General features: G+C 36.3%; 1 protein-coding gene and 1 non-coding gene across 2 annotated transcripts in view; one reads left to right on the plus strand and one right to left on the minus strand.

Annotated features, from left to right (window-relative positions):
* Positions 1-15972, minus strand: part of LOC150110163 (muscle calcium channel subunit alpha-1-like) — a 1246847-nt gene that overhangs the window by 196865 nt on the left and 1034010 nt on the right. The window lies entirely within an intron of this gene.
* On the plus strand, positions 6640-6727 carry TRNAY-GUA (transfer RNA tyrosine (anticodon GUA)). Its single transcript is given in 2 exon segments — positions 6640-6676; positions 6692-6727. It is a non-coding gene; the product is annotated as a tRNA-Tyr (tRNA).

The raw sequence follows: 15972 nt of genomic DNA on the forward strand, positions 1-15972 counted from the left end.
GAGATAGAGGTGAATAGAATCAAATACTTGGTGGGATGTTGTTATAGACCTGGTAATGTGGATGGTGGTGATAGTGAAATGTATAGTCAAATAAGCCAAGCAAATAAGAAAAGGGTGATCATTATGGGTGATTTTAATTATGGCAATATAGACTGGAATGAAGAGATAGCAACTGGAAGTAAAGAAAATGAGTTTCTTGAGTTTTTGAGGGATAACTACCTCAGACAGTATGTAACAGAGGGCACAAGAGGATTAAGGGTCTTGGATTTGGTCATCTCATCGGAGGATGTAATTATCAATGAGGTATCAAATCATCCACCAATTGGTGAAAGTGACCATGAGGTGATTACTTGGGTGGTTGCCAGCAGTGCAAGGACCCCTGTGAAAAAAGGGTATATGTGGAACTACAAGGGGGGTGATTATGAAGAGCTCAGGAGACAGCTTGCAGGTGTAGCATGGAATGAGGAGTTAGCTGGAAAAGAGATCAATGCAGCTTGGGGGATTTTCAAAAAATATTTAGTGGATGCAATGTCTAAATGTATACCACGGGTGAGAAGGTTAAATAAGTTAGGTGTGAGATGGATGAATAAAGAGATTAAGCATGCAATACAGAGAAAAAGGGCATTGTGGAGGCAGCATAAGAGAAGTGGAAGTAACCAATTTCATGAGTTCTACAAAGACCAGGCAAGGAGAGTGACTTGGTTGGTGAGAGTAGCTAAAGAGAGGTATGAACAGCAGTTAGCTAATGAAGCTAAAAAGAATCCTAGGGAGTTCTTTCGATATGTAGCCAGCAAAAGAAAGAATGATTATGGAAGGATGACATTGATTGGAGGAAATGGTATAAAGACAGCTGTTGCAGAATGTGTGGTGGAGATACTTAATGAGCAGTTCATAAAGATCTTTCAATCTTGTGAATGTGACTTCATGGAGAGATTAAGAGCAGTTGATGATGGGGAGGAGAGACTGACTGTAAGTGAGCAAGAGGTGTTTGGGGAGTTGAGTAAACTAGATGTAAATAAGGCTGTGGGACTTGATAATATATCACCGCGTATTCTGAAGGAATGTGCCAGAGAGTTGACACCTGCCTTGACATATTTTTTTAATACGAGTCTTGCACTTGGTCAAGTCCCTAAAGAGTGGAAGGAGGGCAAGATTGTGCCACTTCATAAAGGAGGTGATCGAACTCAAGCATCAAACTATAGGCCTATCTGTGTGTCGGGTGTTGTGGTTAAGTTGTTGGAGAAGCTTGTGAGAGCTAGAATCCAGAGTTGGGTTGACAACAATGGTATAATCTTTGATGGACAGCATGGATTTGCTAAAGGGAGGTCGTGTTTTAGTAATCTACTTACTTATTACAATAAAGTGACTGCTTCCTTGGACAGAGGAGAAGGATACACAGTAATATACTTGGATTTCGCAAAAGCTTTTGATAGAGTGCCTCATGATAAGTTGACAGTCAAATTAGAGCAGATGGGGTTGGATATTAGATTAGTGCATTGGATTGGAGACTGGCTATCTGATAGGTATCAACAAGTTGTGTATGGGGGTGCAATATCCAGGAAAAGGAAAGTCACTAGTGGAGTGCCTCAGGGATCTGTTTTAGGGCCATTACTATTTAACTTGTATATTAATGATATTGGCGAAGATTTGGATGGAGATATTCAGTTGTTTGCAGATGATGCAAAGTTGGGAAGAACCATAAAGAGTAGTGAAGATGTTGTGGCCTTGCAAGAAGACTTGAATAAATTGAGTGATTGGGCAAGCAAATGGGGGTGTGAGTTCAATGTTGCAAAATGTAAGGTTTTAAAATTTGGAAAACAAAGATGGGATGCAGAATTTATGCTTGGTAAGAATATATTGTTGGAAGTAGAGGAAATAAGAGATCTGGGAGTGATAGTGGATAAGGATCTAAAATTTAGGGGTCACATCGCCAAAATTGTGAAGACAACACAAAGACTTCTGGGAATGATGAGGAGGACACTGACGTGTAGAAGTAGGGAGATTCTTGTTCCATTGTATAAGGCTTTGATTAGGCCACACATGGACTATTGTGCCCAGATTTGGTCACCTGGTTTTCAGAAGGATGAGGAGATGTTGGAAAGGGTCCAAAGGCGACTGACTAAGGTAGTTTCTGACCTCTGGAATGTCGAGTATGAGGAAAGATTGAAAAGATGTAATTTGCAGAGACTAGTGGAGAGAAGGAAGAGGGGAGATATGATAGAGACCTACAAGTTGGTAAGGGGTTGCTATAGGATCAATGGTGGAGAAGTTCTACAGCGAATAGTGGGAGATCAGGGGAGAACCAGAGGTCATCCCTGGAAACTGTATAAAGAGGGTGTGAGTAGGGGAGTGAGAGGCAGGTTTTTTTCGTGCAGAGTTGTGAATGATTGGAATGCCTTGCCTGAGAGTGTGGTGTCTGCAAGGAGTTTGAATGTGTTTAAGACCCGGTATGATGAGATGTGTGTGAGATAAAAGGACCTCCTAGATGAGTCTTTGACTCCATGAGGTCTTGTTTAATAATAATAATAATAATAATAATAATAATATTGATGAATCTGAATTTTACAATGAATTAATTATTTTTAGAAATATTGTTCCAGAAGATGCACCCATTAATATTTTAAAATTCATAATTGCAAATAATTTGTCGGATATTTATCCAAATATTACTGACCAGTCCAGTTACGGTCACATCAGCAGAAAGGTCATTTTCCAAATTAAAATTAATAAAAACCTATTGCGATCTTCTATGTCTCAAGAACGTTTGTCGTCCCTGGCAATAATATCTATAGAGCATGAAATTGCAAAAAATTTGAATTTTGATAGTGTTATAAATGATTTTATTGATAAGTGCATTAGGTTATCAATATATTAAATAAAATTTAATATATTAAGATTTCTTTTAAATCTTATAAGTTGTTATACATATATTTCATTCTTTATAGTAAAAATGGATATTTTTTTCATATTTTATATTATTATTTATATTATTAAATAAATCATTGTTCTGGCGTATTTATATGATAATGTGTACTTACATAAATAAAATAATATATCATGTACAAACACATTTATTTTTTAACTAATTTTTTCCCTTTACTTAAATTGATGCTAAAGAGCATACTTGTTTATTTATGTGCATAAATATTTTTCATATTTGATTTAATTAATTAATTAACAAGATATCCATTTAAAATTTCCATAAAAGTTACTAACTTTCAGGGGCCCCACTTTTCCGTTTCGTACAGGGCCCTGCTAAATGTAGAAATGGCCCTGAATATCATGTATATCAAGTTGATCCAAAATATCTGATTCTATTGATATAATGGCAAGATTTGAAAGTCTGTCTTGTACCATTGTGGAGCACAAGTAGTTTTTAATAATTTTAAATTTAGAAAAGGACTGTTCCGCAAATGCTACAAATACCAGTAATGGCAAAAGAATCCGAAGAGCAATTGTAAAGTTTGGATAAACTGTGATTAAGTCGTTTGAATAAATATACTGAATTATCTGATATATATCATTTTTAAAATTAGAAATAAATGGTTTACAGTGTAAAATTTCTTCGCATAAATTGTCTGTGTCAATGTCTGAATGATTCTCACGTGTTAATTTTTGTCATAACTTTTTACAACATGATAATAAATATTCTTTATTTCGTGAAGTACTTAACAAATACAAAAACTGAAATGAATTGATATTTTCATTTTCATGTTCGTAATCAAATTGTGTTGTCTTTTTATGTCGCCTTAGTGGTCTACTACTACAAAATACAGATTCTACGTCAAATTTTGCTGCAATTAATTTTAGCTTTCTACAATTTCTTTTAAAGTTTCATCAGACCTATAATCATTTAAAAATTGATTTAGATTATTCAATGCATCTAAAGTAAGTTGGAGATTAATAGATGAAGACCAGTATTTTGCTGACAAAATTCATTTTATTTAAAATATCATACCAAATCTTTGCCGCCTTTACTATCCTGGTGCCTGTGTGCATTGCACATATGGCTGGCATGCCCCTGATCACACATAAGATCCTTCCCAATATCATGTTAAACAACAATGGCCCATGTATAGAACATTGTGGGTACAACACTACTCATCCTTCAGACTCACTGACTACAGGTATCACTTTCTGAGACCTGCCACCAGACTCATTTCCAAATCCATCCCTCTGAGTTGGTATGCAAAAAATTCATCAAAAAACAACATCATTAACAGACAATTTAGCAAAAAAAAAAAAAAAACAATTCATCAATAGGCAGTTCATGGAAAACCAAAAATTTATGAAACCTACAAGAGTGGTATGATAGACTGTTTCTCAGGGGGGACCTCCCCTGGTTGAGTCTTGACAGACTTTATGTCTTAGGAAGGACCTCCCTCAATGAGTCTTTTGACTCCTTGGAGGCCTGAATAATAATAATAATAATATACAATTCATTGAATGAATACTTCACTGAAAAATGAATCATAAGGCATGTAGAGGTGAAATCTATTTATCAAAAATAACTGCATTTTTGTATTGGACTAACTTATGATGCTGCTGAAATTTATGTTATTCTCCTTGGATATTTTATGTAGATGTGTGGCAAGTTTTTTTTTTTTTGGAAATATTCCTTCAGTCTGTATGTTTTCTGTATTTTACTATAATCTAGAATCAATGACTCTAGCAATTCGCAGAATAATGTTTTTTATTTATTTTCAGTTATTGCACGAATTAACCTGACAAACAGCAAAATAATTTCTTTGGATACAATGTAGATTCAGTCTGCTAATTAATTTCGTCAGTAAAGTCACAACAAATAAATTATAATAAGGGTGAAAAAAAAAAAAAGAAAGGGTGAGAAATCTGTACTTATTCAAAAATGAAAACAAACATAATACTACAAACTTGAACCACTGGGTATTTTATAATAGGAAAGTAATATGGAAAAGAATTTATTGTGTAAAATAGTATCCTTTTGTTTTGTAGTGTCTTGCAAGTGTTATCAAAAAATAATGATCATGAAAGTCATGAGGGATTATCATCAGGGTGAGTTTGCCAAATTTATCTTTTCACCCTTCACATCAGAATATCAGCAATTCAGTGTAATACATTTATAATAATCAATCCAGATGATTCATTCACTGGCAACAGTCTACTGGCCTGGATGCCTCTTTGCTTAAAGTTTCACTTGATGTCCCTTCTCAGCTAAAGTTGACACACACACACACACACACACACACACACACACACACACACACACACACACACACACACTTGGGTTCTCTTTTTATGTGTATCTTTTTTATGCAGTGCATATTTCATTCAAATTCAAGGTTTCCCCATTGTACATAATGAACAGTGTGTTGCTGCACATTCTGACATAAAGTGAAAGCAGTGAGTGTCCGAGAAGTTTAATTTTGCATGTGAGCAAGTGTCTGTATTTTCATTATCATAAGTTTAAATATTACTAATTTTTATTTTAAAGATTTAATTTGGCTCAATGGAGAAAAAAAAGCACCAAAGAAAAGCAATTTCTTTGGAAATGAAAATTGCAATTTTAGATTGCTTAGCAAAAGGAGAGGGATCTACGACGATTGGTAAACATTTTAATTTAGGCGAATCTACTATAAGAGCAATTAAAAAGAATGAAGTCACAATAAGAAAGTGTCATTTCTGGCATAAAACTATGTGTCAAATTATCATCGTACTCAAGAGATGCTTTATTAGAAAAAAACCGAATGAGCGCTTGTAATTTGGATTGAAGAATTAACTCAAAGAAGAATTCCTATAAGTGGTTATTTAATTAAACAAAAAAAACTCTTCAGTTTAATGAATAGATGAAGCAATTGGAGCCATCTACTTCACCTTCTCAGGCCGATAAAGAATTTTCGGCTGGCAAAGGATGGCTAACCAGATTTTTAAAATGGAATGCACTTCATAACGTAAAGATTACAGGTGAGGTTGCAGCAGCAGATGATGAAGCAGCCAAAAATTTTTAAGAGAAGTTAGCCAAATTATTGAAGATGGTGGATATTGTCCTGAACAAGTGTTTTGGAAGAAAATGCCTAGTCAAACTTACATCGCAAAGACTGAGAAAAAAAGCAAGTGGATTTAAAGCAAGAAAAGATTGAGTAACGTTGTTATTTTGCAGCAATGCATCAGGGGATCGAATGTTGAAATCCCTCCCAATAAATTGATCTCTAAGACCACGTGCTCTAAAAGGCAAAGATCTAAAACAGCTGCCCATACATTGGATGGCTAATACAAAGGCCTGGGTAAGGTAACAACTGCTGCATTTACTGAATGGTTCAATAATTGCTTTATACCAGAAGTAAAAATATATGAAGCAAAAAGCAAATCTCTCGATTTTAAAGTTTTATTAATTGTTGACAATGCACCAAGTCATCCGCATTTAGAACATCCAAATGTGCAGGTAGTGATTTTTCCACCCAATACAACAAGCATTATTCAGCCATTAGATCAAGGCATAATTGCTACTTTTAAAAAAATATTACATTAAGCACGCTTTTCAATTTATATTCAATAAGCTAGAAAATTAATCATTAACAGTAAATGATGCTTTGATAAAAATTTCTATTTTGGACTGTTTAAATCATGTTGCATCTGCTATCACTGAAATAAGACCACAAACCGTCGATAGCTCAGTTGGCAGAGCAGTGAACTGTAGAGGTATTTAACAGGCATCCATAGGTCGCTGGTTCGACTCCGGCTCGACGGATTTTTTCTTTAAGTGGGATAAAAATGAGAATAGAGTGACTGATGCAGAGGACATAGTGGAATTGTTCAATGAACACTTTATTGGAGTATTTCATCCTAGAGGAGTCAGTTTTAATGCTAGAGGGATAGGGCTGGTTCGAGGTTTAGAAGTACAGGAGGAGAGTGTGTTTCAGATACTGAGTACTATGGATGTCAGTAAAGCTGTGAGACAGGATGGTATTTCACCCCGAGTTTTGAGAGAATGTGCTAGGGAACTGACAGTGCCTTTAACCTGGGTTTTCAATGAAAGTATGGCTTTGACAAAAGGTGCCCAGGGAATGGAAGGACGGTAAGATAGTGCCATTGCATAAGGGTGGTAACAGACTGGAAGTGTCTAATTATAGGCCAGTCTGTGTGTCATCAGTAGTTGTTAAGATCTTGGAGAAAGTAGTGAGGGACTGTATACAGCATTGGGCAGATGAGGGTAATATTATCTGTGAGAGTCAACATGGATTTGTGAAAGGGCGCTCTTGTTTTAGCAATATGCTAGCCTTTTATAATAAAGTTACAAGAGCATTAGATGAGGGAAAGGCATATACTGCAATTTTCTTTGACTTAGCGAAGGCATTTGACAGGGTGCCACATGATAAGCTGATATTTCAGTTGCAGCACATGGGTCTGGATGTCAGATTGGTCAACTGGATTGGGTTATCATTCCGTTGTATAAGTCTCTGATCAGACCACACTTGGACTATTGGTCTCAGATTTGGTCCCCAAGATTTGAAGGGGATAAATTAACTGTGGAAAGGACACAAAGACGGATGACAAAGATGGTTTCAGGACTGTACAAGCATAGTTATGAGGATCGGCTGAGGGAATGTGGACTGCAGAGTTTGGTGGATAGAAGAAGGAGAGGTGATATGATTGAGACTTCTAAACTGTTGAGAGGTGGTTACGGGGTTGACACTGGGGAGTTCTTTCGCTTGGTTGAACAGCGGGAAGGAGTGATGACAAGAGGCCATCCCTGGAAGTTACAAAAGGAAACTGTGAGCAAGAGGGTAAGGAGTGGTTTCTTTGCATGGAGGGTGGTTGAGCCATGGGTTGCATTGCCTGATGGAGTGGTGGGAGCGAGAACGGTCAATGAGTTTAAAGAGTGGTATGATAGACTTTGTGTTTCTTAGGGGGGGGGCCTCCCCTCGATGAGTCTTGACAGACTTTATGTTCTTAGGAAGGACCTCCCACGATGAATCTTTTGACTCCATGGAGGCCTGAATAATAATAATAATAATAATAAAACTTGAAATGCCTGCTGGAAAGCAGCTTGGCCTGGATGTGTTGCAAATAGTGCAACCATTCAAACATCTACATTATCAGCTGAAATCATTACTTTGTCACATGAAATTGGTGGAGAAGGTTTTGATACATTTAGCCAGAATGATGTAGACGAATCGTTTGTGGATAATGCCTTAAGTGATGATGATATTATTGGATATCGATTAATTTTAGATATTTTCGAAGATCCAGAAAACAATAGTGAAGCGGAAGATAAACCTGTCCCCCTTACTGCAAATATAATTCGAGAAGGTCTTGAACTGTGCGATAAATTGGAAAATCATTTTCTTGTTAATGACACAAATTCTGAATGAGCCTTGAAATTCCAACATAAGCTGAAGAACTGTATGTCTGGATATCGCAAGCTGTATAAAAATTTAGTAAAATCATCATCGCAAAGTTTAATCACTAATTACTTTGTCAGAAGAAAAAAAATCAGCACAGAACAAGGGTGAAGCTAATTCTGTTTGTGAAGAACCATCACTTTTACCATACAAATCTAATGCACTGACTATCTCTTCTGGTGATGCAAGTGATTTCCAACCAGTTCACAAACATTGCCGAATATTGTCTAATAGCGGCGATAATTCTGATGAAAAGATGTAAAAAAATCGTTACTTTTCAATAAAATTAAACGAATAAAGCTTTAAAACAAAATTAGGCATTCTTATTTTCTGTTTTATAAACGTTTTATGCAATTCCAGGTTTATTTTCATTCATTGCTTTGCTTTGGTTTTATGCAGTTTTAGAAAATTATGGACCATATCCCTAATTTTGCAACGTAAGTTAGATCTTTTTTGTGCGATTTTTTATATGCTGTTTTCTGTGGAATGTATCTACTACATAAAAAGAGACCTGACTCTGTGTGTGTGTGTGTGTAGTCAGCCACTAAGACAAAACTACATGATCACTTTTACCAGTTAGAGGCATAATGGTCAACTCATTTATTGACAGATTCCTCAGATACTACGACTACTATACTAGATCACTACATTCTGTGAGTCTCTTCCATCACATATTGCTTAAAACCAATTATCTTGAATAATTCTATAAATTCATTTGAAAAATCATTCATTTTATTATCAGACCTCCATGGAATCAAAATACTAATAACAGGAGGTTTTACTCTCATATGCACATCTCACCATGCGATGATACACATGCATTCATTGTCTCTACACTCACCACACTTTGACACAATACATTCAAATCACCCACCACTCTCCATGTGAAAAAAATTACTCCTCATCCTCTTCCTTCCCCTGCTCACATCCTCCATAAACAGCTTCCAGGGATGAGATCTTGTTCTCCCGATCATCAGAGATTCTATGAAGTATCTCATTCACTTCACCCCTTACCAACCTATGTCTTGATCATGTCCTTCCTCTTTCTTCCAACTAAGCTCTGCAATTTGCATTCTTTCAATTTGTTCTCATATTCCACATTCCAAAGACCAGAACTCTCAGCTTAGTCAATCATCTCTGAAACCTCCACAACAACTCGTCATCCTTTTGAAAACCAGATGACCAAATCTGTGCGCAGTACATATGCAGTCTGACCAAAGCCTTGTACAGCGGAATCATAACATCCTTCCTTCTACGTGTCAGCATTCTCTGCATCATTCTCAATCACCATCATCATTAATTCTCCACTGCGGAGAATGAATTTTAGCAAAATGTTGATGAAGTTTCAAGTCATTATAGTTCATAACCACCATAGATCTTTCATCTCTTCCACATTTTCTAAGATATCCTCCCCAATCCTATACTCTGCATCCCATCTTTACTTCCCAAATTTTAAAGCCTTACACTCTGCTACATTCAGCTGACATACCCCCAAACACTTGCTCATTCAGACAGGCTATTTAAGTCCTCTTGCAATGCTACAACTTCTGCACTACTTGTCATAACCCTTCTCTAACTTTGCATCATCTGCAAACAGTTGTTTGCAGATGATGCAAAGTTAGAGAAGTTAGATATGCATTTAAGCCCCTTCCAATGTCATTTACATACAAATTAAACAACAACAACAGCCCAAAACAGACCCCCAGGGGTCTGTTTTGGACTGTTGACTTTTCACTTCTGGGATATCACTCCCCGATGTACAACCTACTGATATCAGACAATCGCTCTCCAATCCAATGAACTGGTCTATTATCCAACCCATCTGTTCTAATTTAAATACCGGCTTGTCATTTGGCAATTTATCAAAAGCCTGCAAAATCTAAATACACTACTGTATATTTATGTGCCTCCATAGCACAATTGGAAGAACAGTGAAACATTGCAACCTTCAATTGGAAAAGACCTGAGTTCAATTCTCGTCATGATGATGGGAATCCTTATATGGGCTTTTAATTGAAAATGAGTTAGCCAATCTCATACAGAGGTAGCAGGGTTTTTTCTGCTGGAAACTAGGGTTTTTTATCCCACATACAGAAAAATCAGCCTTCAGAACATATGCAATTTACAGACAAAAAATACTTTTGTTGGCGATGATGGGGGGGGGGGTTAGATGCATTGATGACAGTAGTGTCGTAGTAGGAGAATTAGGTATTAGTGGAGAGGATAAGATGTATTTAGTGAAGTAAAGTAGAAAACCCTCCCATGATGAGTCCTTGGACTCCCTGGAGGTGTCATGTAACAATAGTAATATGCATTCCCCTTGTCCAATGTATTTGTCACCTTGTTATAACAAGTACGCAGACTGAAAACACGATCTTCCTTTAGAAAAACCCATGCTGTCCATTAAATAGAATTCTGCTGCTATCAATCCAGTTCTTAATCCTTGTCCTCACTGGCTTTTCCAACACCTTGAGCACAATGCTACACAAGCAGATTGGCCCACAATTTGAATCCCTAGTCTTATCCCCTTTATAAAAGTGGAACAATTTTGCCCTCTTTCTAATTTATTGGAACTGGGCCAATACAAGACTCCATGGAACATTCCCTCAAGGCACAGTGATATACCATTAGATCCCATGGACTTGTTGACATCAAGCTTACTCAATTCCTCACATACCTCCTGCTCATTTACCAACAATGGTTCCTTCCCCATTCTCACTGATCTCACATACTTCATTATGTTACAACCACAAGGATGGAATACTTTAATGAACTGCTCATTTAAAACCTCTACTATAGCGTTTCTCAACCTTTCTAAACACAAGGACCAGTAAAATACCTAAAACAATTCTAAGGACCACTAAGTTATGTAATTTTTTAAAAAATGTATGTGGGGATTACCAACATTTTGGAAAAACTGTGCCTTTTATAACATGATAAATCTAAAAGCATGTTTTGAATATATATGGAAACATAATTAAGGTGGAAGTAAATGATTAAAAGTGTATCATCACTGAACAAAGTTTTAATTTTTATTAAACAAATAAAAGGCATCAGTTTACGATTTGCTGTGAGCAAATGAATGGGTATATCAGCGTTCAGCTGATACACAGCAACTTTTATATTTTATAAGTTATTCCCCATTCATCTGCCCACACTTATTAAGCTCACCCCATAACTTTTTTAGCACCATTAGTACCATGGGTAAATGAATGAGGAATGTGAGTGCCGTCCTGCTGAAGCCTTCATTCATCTGCCCACCACAACGTTGATCTTTAATCCCCATTCATTTACCCACAGCAACTTGAATATTCTATATGTTATCTCCATTCATCTACCCATACTCATGAAGCTAGGCCCCACAACAACTTTTATTTTCACGCACTCTCTGATTCGACCTGCGACATGTTAACTGTTCCATTCGCTAAGTGTGTTGTGAGACGAGGGAAAAATGTTGTTCTTATTTTACTCCATTCATCATAATACTGAATACGAACTTGACATCCATGGATGACATCCCTTGTCCTGTCCAAACCATCCCCTGCATATACCCAAAAATTTCACTCAGAACACCCCAAAGCCATTAATGCCCCCCCCCACCCATCCAGAAACACACTTCCGGCCGATACAAATCGCCTTATTTCCCTGATGAGTTTTCCATTACCAGCAAAAAATTTAAGAAAGCCTGTTATGTGAGGTCCTTCCCGATATCTGTAAGCAGTCCAACCCACGATGTCAGTCGCAAAGTGCCATACACGTGGTTGGACGAATTTTACCACCAGCGACCATATGCTGTATATATAATATGCATGTGATTTGTACTAATCGTGTTATGATGGTGGTTTTTAATTATATCCGTCTTGTTTTATCCAGAGGCACAGCAGTGGTCATCATAAATCTGGCAGATTCATTAATCATGTAGTGGTTTTATTTATATCCATTGTGTGTGCTGCTTGTATTCGTTACATTGTGATTTGTGTTTCTGTATAATCCATGACCATAGAGATGTTGTTGTCTGCATGCAATGGATTCAGTGTGCTCGGCTGCATATCGCCGAAAGCAACCGTACGAGATACGGAACTTTGCTAAATGGAACGCGAGCAGCTATCCTCCTCGCCAGCAGAGCTGAGCGCCTCACAGTGACGTCACTTTTCATAACTTTCGTTTCATTCCCGATTTTGGAAATAGATTAATTCTAAAATAAGTAACGAGAATAATCAGCAACTGTAGTCCAAATAAATAATATGATATAATTATGTTACTACTTACTTTTAATGAGATGGTTCAGTTTCTCGGCCTTTGCAGAGTTGCTGGATATCTGGCTCAATATTGGTCAACTTCAGTCAAAGATCAGCACACACACACTAAGACGATTTCTGTATTTTGCTTTTATTTGAATGAACAATGAAAATCCTTTCTCACAAAAATAGGTTGTAGAAAACTGCATGACGATTTTCAACGATTCTTCAGATAATTCGGGAAATTCACTTCTCACTGAAGGTGAGATCCAGAATCGAGTCAAACCAAGTTCACGGAATTGCATTTTAAGCTCACTGTCACTTGAATGCTCAATTAACTGTTCTTTTTTTCGATAATGAAAAGTAGTTTGCGGGACAGTAAGCCTGAAATGGATCGCAAATCCACAGAAATTTCTAATAAAAGTTATGCGGAAAATATGTTTCAAAATTCTGTTTCAGAGTTTTCAGATGGTTGCAAACCCAGAAACCCAGAATCAACAAAAACATCATTTTCCACTAAAAAAGGATTCCAATGTTGGAAAAGGTGCAAATTATCTGCCTTTTACATAACTAATCCATAACACCAGTTTTCTCTTGATTGCCTTTATTTTGTCATATAAAGGCATCAAGAACAGTTAAAGAATTTCCCTGAAAGGAGAGATTTAGTTCATTTAATTTCGAAAAAAAATGTCTAAAAGATAGGATAGTGTTGATAACCAGGTTTTGTCAACAAGGAGTGATGATGCAAAATTAGAATTATGTTCATTTACAAACAATAAAACTTCATGCCTTAATTGAAATAACTTGTTAGTACTTTGCCACTGGAAAGCCAGCAAATTTCAGAATGAAGCAAAAGTTGTATATATTCACTGCCCATTTCATCCCAGAGTACTGAAAATAACCTATTATTTAATGGTCAAGACTTTTCATTTTTCACATCACAATGTTTCGTTTCTAAATGTTGGAGTTTCACAGGTTTCATGCACTTGTTCGACAACACTTCATAACACAAAACACATTGAGGTTTCTGTTCACTTTCATCCAAACAAACTGGAATTTCAAATATGAACTGTTATATTTCCTACTGTATTTTTTCCTTTGAACTGCTTGTTTCTTCTACTTTAATAGTATCAGATTTACTCGCCGTTACAACGTGTATCACTAGTAGGGGTTAGCATCACCTGTTTCATTTGCTCTTCTTTTTAAAGTCCTAATTCTAAGCCACTTTTACATTATTAAAAAACGTTTCTGAAAAATATATAAATACTGGGGTTAACTCACGACACATTTTGTCCAAGTATCACTTAGCACTTCTGAAGATATACTGAGCCTTGGTTGAAGGAGGGAAACTTTCAATAATAAAAATCAATAAACAACAAGCAATTGGTTGAAATGTGGATAACACATGTTCACTTCAAATCTGACAAAACAGCAAGGGAAGGTGGAAGCAATAAAACTATATTGTTGTTCACTTCACCCCTCTTTTATTATTCTTCATTCTGCTGCTACAAATTTAGTGGAAGAATGACGAATAATAAAAGAGGGGTGAAATGAACAACAATATAGTTTTATTGCTTCCACCTGTGAACATTCTGAAGCTATTTGTTGGTTTTATTAACTCTCCATTTGATTTCAATAATTTTTAATTCAATTTTAATTTGTTTTGTTTGGATAATTAAAAAATATATATTTATTTAATTAATTTAAGTCTGTCTGCGGACCACCTGTCCCATCGTCGTAAACCACAAGTTGAGAAACACTGTTCTGCTATATCTTCCTCTGTGTTCATTATTCTCCTATTATCACTGACATACATTATTCTTCCATACTCATTCTTCTTTCTACTGGCTACATATATATATATATATATATAAAAAAAAAATCTCTAGGATTTCGTTAAAGATGCCAAGCTATTTTAAACCTGGTTTTACTCCATTTCCCAAGTAAGCAAACAGACAAAAAGTAAAGTTTGCGCCTGCACGTATTGCAAGTCTAGGTGAACCGCAAAGTAGTGCAAGTCTAGGCAACTCGTGGTAAAGGTGGAATAAGCTCTGATCACTATTCTTAATATTTACCCTTAATGCAAAGCCCATCTCCTTGAGGAGATGTATGATGCTATGCATTAAAGGCAAGGGGCCACTACAAAGACCGGTTTCGACCTTTACTGAGGTCTCATCAGTGGGCGCCAGGTTTAGAAATACCAAGGTTAAGTAATACAGAGCTTATAAGTATTTTACCAAAACAAGTTACCATAAGGTGCTTTGACCTTATTAAATAAAAATCTCAGGATGAGAAAAAAATTAGAAAGTTTTTTACCTTGGGTATAATATAGGTTTCCCTCCTTCAACCAAGGCTCGGTATATCTTCAGAAGTGCTAAGTGATACTTGGACAAAGTGTGTCGTGAGTTAACCCCAGTATTTATATATTTTTCTAAAACGTTTTTTTATAATGTAAAAGTGGCTTAGAACTAGGACTTGAAAAAGAAGAGCAAATGAAACAGGTGATGCTAACCCTACTTGGGTACAGACTTGCACTACTTTGCGGGTCACCTAGACTTGCAATACGTGCAGGCGCAAACTTGACTTATTTGTCTGTTTACTTACTTGGGAAATAGAGTAAAATCTGGTTTAAAATAACTTGGCATCTTTAACATATATTATACCCAAGGTAAAAAACTTTCTTCATATCTCTCATCCTGAGATTTTTATTTAATAAGGTCAAAGCGCCTTATGGTAACTTGTTTTGGTAAAATACTTATAAGCTCTGTATTACTAAAATCTTGGTATTTCTAAGCCTTGCTCCCACTGATGAGACCTCAATAAAGGTCGAAACCGATCTGGGTAGTGGCCCCCTTGCCTTTAATGCATAGCATTATACATCTCCTCAAGAAGATGGGCTTTGCATTAAGGGTAAATATTAAGAATAGTGATCAGAGCTTATTCCACCTTTACCATGAGTTGCACTACTTTGTGGGTCACCTAGACTTGCAATATGTGCAGGTGCAAACTTGACTTATTTGTCTGTTTGCTTACTTGGGAAATGGAGTAAATCCAGGTTTAAAATAGCTTGGCATCTTTAACATATATTATACCCAAGGTGAAAAACTTTCTCTATAGGATTTCTTTTAGCCTAAATTGCTAACTGCTACTCATTGCACTTTTGTTACCCTTATCAAGTAAGTCATCTTCCTTGCTTGCTCTTTGTACTCCTCATGCAACTGATTATTATCACTCATATTTTGCTGCCTCCACAATGCATTTTTCTTCAAGACTACATGCTTTCCTTCACCTCTTCAATCACCCATTTTACGCCTACTTGATTTGATCTTCTGATGTTTGGAATACACTCAGTC

The sequence above is a fragment of the Typopeltis vanoorti genome, chromosome 1 (assembly GCF_054136105.1).
Source record: "Typopeltis vanoorti isolate ZY-2024b chromosome 1, IOZ_Tvanoo_1.0, whole genome shotgun sequence".
NCBI classification, from domain to species: domain Eukaryota; kingdom Metazoa; phylum Arthropoda; class Arachnida; order Uropygi; family Thelyphonidae; genus Typopeltis; species Typopeltis vanoorti.